Here is an 11,368-nt window from a genome sequence, read left to right as displayed (position 1 = left end):
TTACAGTTAGCACATACAGATCCCCGGGTGGGCCCCACAGAGCGCAAGGGTGGACAGACAGCCTCCCAACCCGGGAGGCCGGGGCCAGGCCACAGCTTCCAGAGATGGAGTGACTTCCTGCCACTCGGTCCCTGGGCCCAGAGCAGCTGCTCCTTCGTGTAATGAATGACCATGGTCCTTGGTCCTTGATGAAGGGGGATCAGGAGCTGTTGCTCTGCCTGAGTCTCCGAGTCTCTGTGGAGCTTTCCATCAAGCAGGGGCAGCCAGGAGGGGTCAGGAGGGGCCGAGGCAGCACACAGGGCCGACACGCTGAGAACTGCACCCCTTCCCACCTCTCAGCCTCCTTTCTGCCCTGGCCCGCCCTCCCTTCCTTCCTTCCTTCCTTCCTTCCTTCCTTCCTTCCTTCCTTCCTTCCTTCCTTCCTTCCCTCCCTCCCTCCCTCCTTCCTTCCTTCCTTTCTTTTTGAGATGGAATTTTGCTCTTGTCGCCCAGGCTGGAGTGCAATGGCATGATCTCGGATCACTGCAACCTCCACCTCCCAGGTTCAAGCAATTCTCCAGCCTCAGCCTCCTGAGTAGCTGAGATTACAGGCATCCGCCACCACACCCAGCTAATTTTTGTGTTTTTAGTAGAGACAGGGTTTTACCATGTTGGCCAGGCTGGTCTTGAACTCCTGACCTCAAGTGATCCTCCCACCTCGGCCTCCCAAAGTGCTGGGATTATAGGCATGAGCCACCATGCCTGGCCTGCACTGGCCATTTCTTAACTCCTTTTTCCCTCCTCCCCTTTCTCCAAGCCTCTGCCCTTCCGGGCCTCCTCTGCCTCCCCTCTCTCCTCCTTCCTCTGCAGTGAAGAAAATTCTTCCCATCCCAACTCCAGTGCAGCTGGGCAGTACTGGCTGGTAGGAGTCGATAGGGCCTGGTGAGAAGGAGAGGGACAGGTCTAGACACCCAACAGCTTCACCACTGGCCAACTGGACAAGTCCTAGGAGCTGGAGGAGGTTCAGATTAGTTCCAACCAGTGCCAGGGAAATCTAGCTGTAGCCAGCAGCCATCTGAAGAGTTGCTGGTGACACACAAGGGTCCAGCAGGAAGTGACATGATGATCAGTGATTGGGGGATCCTTGTTGGATAGATGGGCAGTGGAGAGTGGTTAGGGACAGGTAATTTGGGGTGGTCCATTAGGGTAGGTCTGTAGTGAAGGTCATTATTGGATGTTGGTTGTAGGGATCTCGGTGATGGGTGGTCATGACAGGCAGTTGGTTCCGGTTGTGCTTCCATAGTACTGTTGGGCCATCAAGCTGATCAGTGGATGGTTGCGGAGACATTAGACAGTTGGCTGGGCCTGGGCCATCAGTGTTAGGAGGTTGGGTTGGGTCAGTGGGTGGTCAGTACTTTGGTGGATGATCAGTCTTGGCTAGGCAGCATTAAGAGGTTGATATTGGGTCGTCAGTGTTTGGAGGCTGGGATAAGGGGGTCAGTCCCCACATCTCTAAGGCATGACACCCCCTCTCCGACTCTGAATGGGGCCTGAAGGGCTCAAGCAGCTCTGAGCTCAGCCCCAGGTTCCCTGCCCTCATGTCTTCCTCTAGGCCCAGGCTATCCTCCTTGCTCAGCCAAAGTAACCTGTCCGGAGGCAGAGGTGGAGGCTTGGTCTCCTGGGATCCTGCAGGCTGGAAGGCAGGGCCAGGTCCCTGGAAGTGCTGCATGGGACATGGGGGATGGAGTGGGCAAGAAGCTGAAGTACTTAGGGATGCAGCAAAGCTCCGCAGCAGGGATGGGGCCTGCGAGGCCAGGATGCTCATTGATGAATCGATTCCCATTATTGATGCTGCTTGGAGAAGTTTTGAAAGACGGAGCTGAGGGAGAGGATAGGGTTCTCTTGGAGAAAGCCATGGCACAGCCTGGCCACTCAGAATACAAATGAGATTGCCTGCTCGTCCACCAGCCCCTTCACAGCTGCCCCCTGCAGTGCTGGTGGGAGCTGGGGGCCCGCACCCGGGCATGCGGTGAGCTGCAGCTATGGGAGTACCCCAGCACTGGGCAAGCAGCAGAGTTGCAGGCAGATGAGCGGGAGCATTGGGTTTCCATGGGACAGTCACAAGGAGATGGATTTTGGCTTCCTCTGAGGACAGTTTCTCCAAAAGCAGGTCGTTCTCCATAAGAGAGAGCTTCCCTACTTCAAGAGGCAGTGTGTCCCAGCAGAGCCTAGAAGACCCCCCTCAAGAAAGATGGCCTTTGAGGCACCCATCTCCCCCAGCCCTGTCACTATATTGTCGTGAGGGTGCTGTTGGTGGTGTGAGTGGTGGGAAAGGGTCATACGCTGCCGGGGGCTTATGGATGCTCACTACGAAGTGACAGAGGGTAGCTGCTCTGATGACCATTGCTAAGGGTCCAGGCAGAGGGAAGGGGGCCACTTGCGCAGAGCTGAACCCATCTGATAGCACATCACTGCAAGGGAAGTCTCATGGGTCCCCAGGCAGGAGCTGGGAAGGGACAGGGTAACTCATTGCTGTGAGATGGGGATGGGGTGGGGGTGGGGTGGATGTTTCAGGATGCAGCCAATGCTGGAGCTGCTGTGACCGTCAGATCACAAGGCTAGAGGCTGGAGGGGGCCTCTGATGGGGGAGACACAGTCTCAGCATTCGGTGAATGTCCACTCTGATGGAGGAGACTCCATCCCTGTCCTCGAAGCTCCAGTGTGATAAGAGTCCTTGCTTTGGGAAGCCCTCAAATCTAAAGTGGGAGGCAGTACCTGCCTTGAGAGTGTCCATTGCTTGGAGGAAAACAAGAGGCAGGCTGTCCTGATTGGAGCAGATGTGCCAGTGAGATGGGACCTGAGATGGGAGGCAGGAATTTGGAGGCCAGCACAGCCCCAAGTCTGCAGCTGTGATGGACTGAGCCCAGGCATACTGACTTTCTGATCCAACTTCCCAGGGCTGACCTAAATTCACTCCCACTGGCTATGACACAGCCTGCCCCACCTTCCATGTGTGCTGCTCTGGGCTCCACTGGGCTCCTGTTGAATTACCGGAGATACTCAACCCAGCAAAAGGCCAGGGCTGCTGCTCCCTGGCAGACAGGTGGAGCTCTCCAGGTGGGCCTCCCCTCTACTGTGCACACACCACGCACACCATGGCCTCCTCCAGCTGGGGCTGGCCTTGTCTACATCGCCACCCTTCACCCAAGCACCCATCCACAAGAAGTCTCCAGGGGGACATAGGCTCAGAAAATGAAAAACTCCTTCTGTATCAGGCCTGGATTCTCTGCGTAGTTGTGTCAACAACTTGCTGTGTGAATTTAGACAAGTCTATTTTCCTCTGTCCCTCTGGACAATGAATGGGTTGGACCCAATGGCCTCCCAGGTCCCTGCAAGCACTGACTGTCTCTGAGCAGGAGTGATTGACAGCAGTCTCTGCTTGAGGCGCTGCCATTTAGCAACACGTGACTTCAGTCAATGATTTAGCCTCCTGGAGCTTCAGTTTCCTGTAAAATGGGCACGAGAAAAAAAAAATAATGTTCACAGGAGCTGAACCTGCCTCCTGGGACTGTTGGGAAGATTCAGTGAGACAACGCCAGTAAAGTGCTTGATACAGTACCCGGCAAATAGTACGTGCTTGATAAATGCCACTTATGGCCGCTGTTATGATTATTTTCCTCCTTTGAAGCCCCTCTCTGAACTCCACTCCCCCTTCTCTAGGCATCTGTGCCGCAGCTGGCCTTCTGCCCAATTCTTGTCCCATTGGATCAGCTCCCACACAGCCTACCACCGCATTTCTGTAAGTACCAACTTCCCCCAGCGCCACTTCCCAGGGACAAGGCTGCACAGCCCCGTCCTTATACCTCGTAACCACTGAGAGGGCCCTCCCATCTCAGTCCCCCTCTCCTGCAATTATGTAGAGCAAACAAGAGCAGCTGATGGGGAAGGAGTTGCTATTAGCTTAACCTTTCGGGACTGGAGCTGCTGGGATGAGATGGGGAGGCCACGGGGAGGGGGCTTCTGAAGCAGGTGGAGCTGGGGGAGGGAGGCAGAGGAAAGGAGGTGGAGGGGGCTGCTCGCTATGAGCTACTAATGGGTAGGATGCGGGCCCAGAAAAAGCAAGAAAAGGAACAGAATGAAAGGAAGTCATAAAAGTGGAATTAAGGAGACTAGAACAAAAAAATGGAAGAAGTGGGAGACAGAGGAAAGGCTGGGAAAACAAAGCTCCAGATAGCTGTGCAGAGAGCTCCTTGTCCTGTTCGTCATACCACTCAGCCCCTTGCACCCAGTAAGGTGGGACGTGAAAAGCATTAGAAAGGTTTACTCTGCTTGACACTGTAGAGAATCACAGAATGAAGATTACCTGAGCTGCAAGAGACCTCCGAGCTCTCAGACACCACCTGACCCAGCTCTCTCATTTTACTGATGGACAAACCAAGGCCTAGAGAGCTTTGCCTTTCCCAAGTCTCAGTGAATGTTGGCGGGAACTGGGTGAACATTCAGGCCCCTGACTCGGGACCCTGAACTCCTCCTCCTACACCATCTCCCATCTATTCCTCCAACCGCTCGGGGAATATGAGCTCTCACTCAGCCAGAGCTGGGTGGGCTAGTGAGGTCCCCAGCTGGGAGGGACTCAGATCCGGTGAGAGTGACCCACGTAAATAAGGAAACGACACACGGGAGTTCCCACCAGGTACCACACACAATAGCTTTCCTCGGTTAATTAATTTATTTATTTATTTATTTATTTTGAGATGGAGTCTTGCTCTGTCGCCCAGGCTGGAGTGCAGTGGCACTATCTTGGCACTACCTTGGCAACCTCTGCCTCCCGGGTTCAAGCGACTCTCCTGCCCCCACCTCCCCCTCCCCCTCCCGAGTAGCTGGGACTACAGGGGTGCACCACCGCTCCTGGCTACTTTTGTATTTTTCATAGAGATGGGGTTTCACCATGTTGGCCAGGCTGGTCTTGAACTCCTGACCTCAGGTGATCCGCCCTCCTTGGCCTCCCAAAGTGCTGGGATTACAGGCATGAGCCACTGTGCCTGGCTGGTAAATTTATTATTATTAAAGTGTGTTGATATCTGCAGTGAACAAATATCTCCTTCTGTGTGAATCAGGAAGGCTTCAGGGAGGAGTTGACTTTGATCTGGGACTTAAAGGATGAACTGGAGGAAACTAAGCATTGCAGTTTTCCCAACAGAGCCAAGGTAAGGTGCTGGGAGAAGTTGGGGGTTCAGCGGGGGCTCTGTCTCTCCCATTCCCCTTCACTTTGAGTTCTGGGAGGGAGGATGAACCAGGTGTGCAAGGGGGTGGAGACGGACCTTTTCCTCTTGGGGTAGAAGGGGTGATAGGTAAGTTTGGTCTTGTGCAGTTGGTCAGGCGCTGCAGAGGGGGTGGCCAAGAGTAGTCAGGTACCAAAAGGAGGTTCCTGCCTATCTTTCTTCCCCCATGTCTCTCTGTTTCTCTCATCTCCTGCTCAAGTGGACTAGCCAGGAGAGGGGACAAGTGGGACTCCGAGATCTTCGGGAGGCCTGGGTGAGAGCCCCTTGGCCTGACCTCCACTGGGCCAACCACCAGGACTCACTGTACCGCTTCATCCCCCATCCCACCCAGGGGGCTGAGGGAGGCAATGAGGATAGTGACAGTTGTGGGGGGGAGGCCCGACTCATACTTAGCCCACAGCCTCGGCGAGACGGCAAGGAATATTTTTAGGAGCTCATTAAACAGGGAAGAAAGAAAAGGAAGGGAAGGAAGGAAGACGAGGATTATGCATTATTTTTCATCCAAGTGACAGCTCTGAGCATCTCCACTGGAACTGTCATGCAAAAGAAATGGCATGTCTAATATTATTATGGAACCAGTGTGAGTGCGTGTGTGTGTGCATGCGTGTGTGCCACCAGTGTGCAACTCTGTGGGGTGGGGGCCCACGGGTGAGCCCATGCAGGTGGCACTGGGTGAGGGTGCTTGTGTGCGAAGCTGCGTGTGAGCACCAGGAAGCTGGGACTGTGACTGTGGGAGAAACTGCGAAACTGTGTGCAACGGGCCATGCAGACCGCGTCCAACTCTGTGTAATTGGGTGTATGTAACTCTGGGTGCGTGAGACATCACTGGAAAGCCTGCGGGGGGGGTGGTGCACAGTCACAGGTGAGGGAGCAGCCAGCATGCGTGGCTATAGGGGCTGCACAAATAGGAGGTGGAGAGTAGGTGCAAAGGGGCTTCCAGCCCAACCCCTAGGAGGCAGTGGGGAAACGAGAGTGGGCAAAGGGGGACACTGGGCCCACCTGTCCTTGTCCTGAAGGAGAGCAGTGGCCAGAGGTCCCCTTTCCCACTCCCACCCACACTGTCCCCTCATCTGCCCTGGCTGACTGTGGGGTGGGAAGGGCACGGTCCCGCTGATGTGAATTCAAAGTTCTCTTCAATTGAGCTCGATTTGGTAGGAGCTTCATAAAGATGATCACATTGAATTTCCAGAACACACTGGTAAGGTGGATAACTATTACTATTCCCATTTGATGAGCAAAGTGTGCTTGAGAGTCCAGTTCAAAACTTCACTGATATCATGGAAGCCAGTAGGAAGCAAAGCTGAGGTTTGTGTTTATTTTGTATAATTTAATTAATTAATTTATTTTTGAGACAGGGTTTTGCTTTACTGCCTAGACTGGAGTGCAGTGGCTCAATGATGGCTCACTGTAGTCTGGACCTCCTGGGCTCAGCAATCCCTCCTCCCCCAGTATCTGGGACTACAGGTGTGCAACACCATGTCCATATAATTTTTTTTTTTGAGACAGAGTCTCGCTCTGTTGCCCAGGCTGGAATGCAATGGCGCGATCCCGGCTCACTGCAACCTCACTTCCTGTGTTCAAGCGATTCTCGTGCCTCAGCTTCCCGAGTCGCTGAGATTACAGGTGTGCATCACCACACTCGGCTAATTTTTGTATTTATTTTTTGTAGAGACGGGGTTTCACCATGTTGGCAAGGCTGGTCTCGAACTCCTAACCTCAAGCCATCTGCCAGGCGTGGCCTCCTAAAGTGCTGGGATTACAGGCATCCGTCTCTGCGTTCTGCAGCACAGCTGAGATTTGCATCTGAGTCTCCAGGTGGCTTCTCAGGGTTGGCAGAACTGAGCACAGGAAAGGAGGTTAGTGAGGGAGGTTGGGAGCCTTCCCAGGGGTTCTTTGGGGCGGGTCTAGGGGGCCTGTCTAGATGGCAGGTGTTGGTGCGTGGGAAAGAGAAGACGAGGGCCCTGGACAGCTGTGGGGACGGGCCGGCGCTGACCAGCCCAGCGCGTTGAGATTCGCTTCTGTCAGCGTCAAACTGCAGCGCAGGCCCTGCCGACTCGGTAACTAAAGCCAGCCTCGTAAGTGGCTAATTGATTTCTGTTCCCTGATTAAATGTGCAGCACTTTACATGGCAGCAGAAGGAGGTCAGCGCTCCCCCCACTTCTCCAGCGCCGCGTGCGGAGAGACAAAGAAATTGATTTTCCAATCGATGCTCTGAGCAATGATTAAATGTTCTCTGCACAGCGGGCCTAATGAGTCCCCAAGGGGCGTGCCGGCCCTTTAATTAGAGACTCCCACGGGGGCCTGGGATGGGGGCTGCCCTGGAGTGAGGGGTCCAGCGAGGGAGGAGGCCCCATCCCCAGGAATCGGTGGCCTGGGCCTCTGAGAGATACTGTTTGGGGGCCCCTGGGCATAGAGACCCAGCGGAGGGGTCCCTAGGCAGGGGGACCCCATAGAGTAGCTCCCGGGCTGAGAGGTCCCTTGGAGGGGCCCCTGAGCTGAGCCCTAGAGGAAGAACCCGGGCTACAAGGATGGAGGCTGGAGGCCCCCGAGTGAATGCACAGATTTACCCACGTGAGTATGAGCCAGGCATGCACCCCCTCCCGCCCTAACCAGAGGACAGACCCAGGCCAAGGCCTCCCTGTCCTCTGCCCCCCAGCATCCAGGCAGCCAGCAGTCCTTTCCGTCAGTTCAGCTCCCCCATCTGCGGCGGCGGCGGCGGAGACCCAGACAGGAAATGAATCCCCTCTAAGCGGCTGCTGCGTTCTCCTCACCCAGCTGCCCCATTGGAGAAACCGACTGAAGACTTTAGAAATTCAAATGAGGCTCTCGGGGGAGAGCGAGTCTTAAACATTCCCCTGCGCAGGCGGCTTTATTGAAGGAATAAACTATATTTGCAAAGTAAGATATTGAGGCTGTCAGTTTCTCTTAGGGATATAATGAGATCCTGGGAGGGAGAGAGGCCAGCAGGATGGAGCTCCCAAGGGCGGGAGCCCCAGCCAAGAGCTGGAGTGAGCTGCCCCACCGGGCCAGACAGAGCCCCGCCCCACTGCTACCAGCGCCACTAGGAGACTAACATCCCCCTCAATCCACCATCCCACCTCCCCTGTCAGAGCTCCTAAGGGATGGAGGCCTGTGTGGAGGCAGGAAGATAGAATGGCTCTGCCAAGCCCTGGAAACCCCAAGACAGTGGAGCCCCTAGAAGTCTCCAGCTCAACTTACCCACCAGCTCTGCCCCATGGAGAGAGCTCTGCTCAGGAGACAGGAAGAGAGAGCAGGGGTGGAGCTGAGACTCTGATGTGGGGCTGTGGCTGAGTATAGGCTCTCCTAATTTATTTATTTATTTATTTATTTTGAGACGGAGTCTTGCTCTGTCACCAGGCTGGAGTGCAGTGGCACGATCTTGGCTCACTGCAATCTCTGCCTCCCAGATTCAAGCAATTCTCCTGCCTTAGCCTCCCGAGTAGCTGGGATTATAGGCACGTGCCACCACACCTAGTTAATTTTTGTATTTTTAGTAGACACGGGGTTTCACCATGTTGGCCAGGACAGTCTCGATCTCCTGACCTCGTGATCCACCCATCTCAGCCTCCCAAAGTGCTGGGATTACAGGCTGAGCCACCGTGCTTGGACAATTTTTAATTTTTTTAAATAGAGACGTGTTCTTGCTATGTTGCCCAGGCTGATCTCAAACTCCTGGGCTCAAGCAATCTTCCCACCTCAGCCTCCCAAAGTGCTGGGATTACAGGTGTGAACCACAGTGCCTGGCCAAGGCTCTGCTATTTTGTGAGCTGTATGGCCTTGGGCACATTATTCAACCTCTCTGTGACTCTGCTATCTCATCTCTAAAATATTAGTACCTACCTCATGATTGTTGGAAGGATTAAATGATTTATTACATGGAAGGTGCTTAGCATGTACCTATTTTATGGGTGATGCTCAATAAATAGCTTTTATTAAAGAGTTGGGGGCAGGAGACAGGCATGGTAACTCACACCTGTAATTCCAGCAATTTGGGAGGCCGAGGTGGGAAGATTGCTTGAGCCCAGGAGTTTGATACCAGCCTGAGTAACCAGCAAGACCCCATCTCTACAAAAACTTAAAACATTAGCTAGGCATGGTGGTGTGTGCCTACAGTCCTAGCTACCTGGGATGTTGAGGTGGATTGATCACCTGAGCCCAGGAGTTCAAGACTACAGTGAGCTATCATCATATCATCATGCCACTGCACTCCAGTCTGGGTGACAGCGCGAGACCCTGTCTCTAAAAAAAAAAAAGGAGCTGGTGGGGAGATATAGAGGAAGGTAGGTAGTAACAAGTCAACCTCCCCTCCATCCAGGAGTTCCCATCCAACTCTGACCATCCCAGAGTACTGAAACCAGAAAAGTTCCCTTGTCTTCCTCACAGGGAGCAACAGGGGGATTGGCAGTGCCCCGCCCTGCTACTCAAACCTCTAGGGGAACATACAGATGGGCTTCGAACCCATGGCAGTGTCTAGGGGTGAATGCCTACAGTTCCTGAAGCCCTAGTGGGCATGTGTTACCATGTGCTCCTTTAGTTTTGCCGTCTATAGACAACTTGTGTTAACCAGCTCAATTAGACCCTCTACCTTGTCACAAGAGCAGAGGGCTTTCTGTATCCTGGGGTTCTTGCCTTGGTGTACCAGAAGAATCAGATCATGCGTGGGCTTGGAGAATGAGTGCAAGGTTTTATTGAGTGGAAGTAGCCCTCAGCAGATGGGGGAGCCAGAAGGGGGATGGTTTTCCCCTGCAGTTGGGCCACTTCCCTCTGACTTCCCAGCAAAACTCTGCCTCAGCCAAACTCTGCCTAGTTCAGCTGGTCGATGGTTGATGGCCTGCCATCATGCCAGGGACTATCGGTACATTCCTGTCGACATCCAGCTGCCCGTGTGCTCCTCCTCTGACATGCTCCTCTTGATGTCCAGCCACCTGTGGGTGTGCCTGCTAGAATTTCGGGTATTTTATAGGCAGAGGATGGGGCATGGCAGGCCAGGGTGGTCTTGGGAAATGCAACATTTGGACAGGAATGCCTGCCCTCACCTAGATCCATGGGGGTGGAGCCCTAGCCAGGAACCACACCCTCCTCTACCCAGCACTTTCCTTACCTGCCTCCGTATCATTTAAAGTGACCATGCTCTTCCCTTCCCAGCACTTTCCTTCTGTATCAGTACCACTACCACCTCTACCATTACTACTATCACCACTACCACCACCACCACCATCACCACAACCAACACCACCACCTCCATCACCACAACCAATACCACCTCCATCACCACAACCAATACCACCACCTCCATCACCACAACCAATACCACCACCTCCATCACCACAACCAATACCACCACCACCATCACTATTACCAGCACCACCACCATCACCACAACCAATACCACCACCTCCATCACCACAACCAATACCAGCACCTCCATCGCCACTGCCATTACCACCATCACCACCACCATCATCATCATGACTCAGATTAGAGCCAGACACATAGCTTTGAGATAGGAGAAATGGTGCACAGGGTTCAGAGGGAGTGGAATGGAGTGAGATGAGTCCCAGAAGGTTTCCTGGGGGAGGGGGCCTGTGGACAATACAGAGCCTGGGCACAATTCTTACTCTCTCTTCCCTTTTTCACTAACTGCTAGTGGGTCAAGGTAGAGCTACCCTTTTTTTTTTTTTTTTTTTTTGCGGGAAACTAAGGTCTGAGACCGGAAAAGGACGAGGAGAGCAAGATGACTGGATCCCCAAGCTCACCACCTCAGAGCTCAGATGGGGAGGAGATAGTAGAGGAATGCCAGCCCCGCCACCCCACCTCAGTGCCAGTCAGAGCTGCCGCAGCATGGTGCTCAGGCTAAGGGAGGCCCACAGCCAAATCTGGGAGAGGAGGTGTCAGGTTTAATGGGCTGGTCAGGGCTGGCCTGTCTGTCACTCTCACTCTGAGGCTGGAGGGGAGATCGGAATTGACAGTGTGCAGGGGCAGAAAGACAGCAGATCCAGAGCCTGCCTCAGGGACCTGAGGAGGTCTGGCTCTGGGCCTCTGTTGTGGCTGTGAGCCTCTGCAATGCGCTGGTGGTCCTTCCAGAC

The 11,368-nt window shown here is 54.1% G+C and overlaps 1 long non-coding RNA gene across 1 annotated transcript; it reads left to right on the top strand.

Annotated features, from left to right (window-relative positions):
• The first annotated feature begins 6,481 nt into the window (after positions 1-6,481).
• Positions 6,482-8,121, top strand: LOC116474161 (uncharacterized). Its single transcript, XR_004249617.2, has 3 exons — positions 6,482-7,117; positions 7,379-7,832; positions 7,918-8,121. It is a non-coding gene; the product is annotated as an uncharacterized LOC116474161 (long non-coding RNA).
• The last annotated feature ends 3,247 nt before the right edge of the window (positions 8,122-11,368 follow it).

This window comes from Hylobates moloch, unplaced genomic scaffold (genome assembly GCF_009828535.3).
Source record: "Hylobates moloch isolate HMO894 unplaced genomic scaffold, HMol_V3 SCAFFOLD_10, whole genome shotgun sequence".
NCBI classification, from domain to species: domain Eukaryota; kingdom Metazoa; phylum Chordata; class Mammalia; order Primates; family Hylobatidae; genus Hylobates; species Hylobates moloch.
The sequence above is the reverse complement of the archived record's forward strand: the minus strand, read 5'-3'. Positions and strand labels throughout refer to the sequence as shown.